This window comes from Schistocerca cancellata, chromosome 4 (assembly GCF_023864275.1).
Source record: "Schistocerca cancellata isolate TAMUIC-IGC-003103 chromosome 4, iqSchCanc2.1, whole genome shotgun sequence".
NCBI lineage: Eukaryota > Metazoa > Arthropoda > Insecta > Orthoptera > Acrididae > Schistocerca > Schistocerca cancellata.
The window spans coordinates 789,836,988-789,840,056 of NC_064629.1; the positions used below are offsets into that span (position 1 = coordinate 789,836,988).

At 43.9% G+C, this 3,069-nt stretch overlaps 1 non-coding gene across 1 annotated transcript; it reads left to right on the top strand.

The window, feature by feature from the left end:
- The first annotated feature begins 486 nt into the window (after positions 1-486).
- Trnae-uuc (transfer RNA glutamic acid (anticodon UUC)) lies at positions 487-558 on the top strand. Its single transcript has one exon. It is a non-coding gene; the product is annotated as a tRNA-Glu (tRNA).
- The last annotated feature ends 2,511 nt before the right edge of the window (positions 559-3,069 follow it).

The following is a 3,069-nucleotide window of genomic DNA, read 5'->3' on the forward strand; positions in this document are numbered from 1 at the left end:
TGACCTCAGATGTTAAGTCACATAGTGCTTAGAGCCATTTGAGCCATTTTTGAACCATGTGGCAAGGCGTGCAAGATCACAAGACTTCAACGCCGAGGAATTTTACATCTGGGGGCATCTGAAAAGCATTGTGAATGCTGAACTAGTTCCTGACGTGCAGACCCTTCAATAGCGTGTTTACAACGCCTGTGAAGCTATTCGGGTAGAGGCTGAACGAGCGAAAGGGTGCAGCAATCCTTGATGTGACGTGTGAGCGCGAGCATTGCATCCCGTGGAGGCCACTTTGAACAACTGTTGTGACGTGGATGCGATGCAGTTCTGCACTGTGTTGCTGGACGATTTGTTGTCACTGCATGCACACCATCTTTTACAGGACACATGTTCAAAAATGGCTCTGAGCACTAAGAGACTTGACATCTGAGGTCCCCTAAAATTAGAACTACTTAAACCTAACTAACCTAAGGACATCACACACCTCCATGTCCTTCCGGTGTGGTCTAGTGGCTAGGATACCTGGCTTTCACCCAGGAGGCCCGGGTTCGATTCCCGGTACCGGAACGGAATTTTTGTCCGCCGCTCGTGGTCTCGCGGTAGCGTTCTCGCTTCCCGAGCACGGGGTCCCGGGTTCGATTCCCGGCGGGGTCAGGGATTTTCACCTGCCTCGAGATGACTGGGTGTTTGTGTTGTCCTCATCATTTCATCATCATCCAGGAAAGTGGCGAAATTGGACAGAGCAAAGATTGGATAATTGTACGGGCGCTGCTAACCACGCAGTTGAGCGCCCCACAAACCAAACATCATCATCCACACCTCAATGCCCGAGGCAGGATTCGCAACTGCAACCGTAGAGGACACATGTTCACAAGACTTTTTTTCCTCCATTTCCGGTCAGGAATGAGTTCCTGCAGTTTGTCGGTTTTATTAATGCTCACCCCGTATAGTCACACGGTTTGGATTTTACACAGTCTCCGCCAAGTCCGTTTTGTTGCAACGACTGATGACGTCCTCGTTGCTTTGGGATCACGGTGGTTAATGTGGGCCTTGCTGAGATCAAGTATTTCACTCCGGTAACAATGTGTGGCTTGTATCTTGGCAGTATCAGGCTATAGCCACATATAGCCACACTGTTTGCATTCCGCCGAGCCTCAGCAAGTCCACACTGTTGCACGTGTCGTCAGCATTTGGCAACTACTTCGTCGTCGCGTAAGCTCCGAGACGGAGGCGCGAGCTGATGGCCGCGGCGCGCCGTGTGACAGCTGCGAGCTGCCAGCGAGGTGTTCGCCGAACAATGCGCGTTATCAGCGTGCCGCCATCTTGGGACCGGTCCGGCGCGGCCATGCTAATTCCGTGGCGCTCAGATTTATGGCTTTGAGCGGCAGCACTCCTTCCTCTCATTGTGCCCGCGTCAAGGCCCGCTCACTCCGTTATTGGTCACATTTATCGAGTCTGGAAGTTCCGATACCGCCACAGCCGTCGCCAAGTTGCACTTTCTTCCGCCGGGAACTCATTTGAAGAGTGTGGTCGGTACTGTACTGTAACAGCTCACGACACAGTAAGTTTCTCTCAAAGATCAGCATGGATTCAATTCGCTCCATTCATACACGACATTTTGCAAAGAATAGACCCAAGTGAACAGGAAGCCTAGATTCCATCTTCATAGATTTCCGTAATGTTTTGGACACAGTACCTTAGCGTGCATTGCTAACGAAATATTGCAATACGTAGTTTGTTAGCAAATCTTCTGTGGAGGAATATTTGATTAAAAAAACCTAATATGTTACACCGCACAGCGAATGTCCCACAGAAACTTAAGTAATATCGAATGTGTTTCGAGGCAGTGTAATAGAACCTACAAGTTACCGAAATAATCAGCAACCCCGATGCATGAAGGAAATTTTATTTCCTTAACTAGTTTTAGAAATTCAGAGCCCTCTTCAGAAGGCTGTACAGGAGAATATACCGCAAATGAGTAGAAGTTAAATAAGAATATTAAAGTTTAACAAAAAAGTTTAAAAGCTTTTAAAAATTTTGCGATAAAAATCGTACATACTATCGCTTTATTTGCGAGTGTAAACAATTAGAGACATGCAGCGTGTTGCTGTGGTCCTAAAAAAAAAAAAGCAATATGTAGTACAATGGTTAATAGGCCTACATTAATACAAAAAGTGCTCGTAAATGCTTATAAATTATTCAAGTTCCTATACAAAAATGGCATAAAGAACCCAAACGAAAAGTGTAGACAGCATGCCAGAAGTGGAAATAATCAGCTAATTAAATGCATATCGTGAGGCCGGTCTCTGGGTGAGGGTAAAAGTACGATAAACCAATAAAACAAAACATTACACAACTATAGTTGTCATATTTTCCATGTATATAAACGATATATCAGTGAGGTTCGGCAGCGTTATAAAATTGTTCGATTATGACGCAGACGGTCTTTGGACGATCCTAAGGAATTGCAGAAAAAATAGGACATAATTTCCACTTGGTGTAATGAATGGCAGCTCTGCTTAAATGTGTATGAACGTAAGATAATGTTTATAACACAGAAGCCTGTCATATTAAATTGGAAAGTTAATGACGAATGTCAAACCATATAAATATTTGGGGCTAATACTTAAAAGGGGCACACGCCACAGGCCGCTCTCTGGTACACTCGAAGCTTCGCAGGGTGAGGGAAGGAAGCTGCAGCTACTTTCACTTACGTGCCACAACATAATAGTTTCTGAGAAAATGTCAGTTAACGTTTGGACGACAATCCATCAGTAAACGCGCGAGGCTTTGAAGTACGCGAGCTACTGACTTAGAGGCTATTTTCTAACTTTGTGCCGAATGTTCAAATCCAGTTTCACGTTTTTTTGTGTTTTCTTTCTTTTGTTTTCGTGGAAGTTCGTGTCATTAATACTGACAAAACAAATAAGTATTTGAGATCTGATTATAGTAGATTTTATAATTATTCTATCGTATATAATTTGCAGTAGTTGAAAATGAAAAACATATAAATTATAGTATTTAAATTTTTATTTGATTTTCGCTTTTATACTTCATGAGAAGCAATGCGTTTCCCAT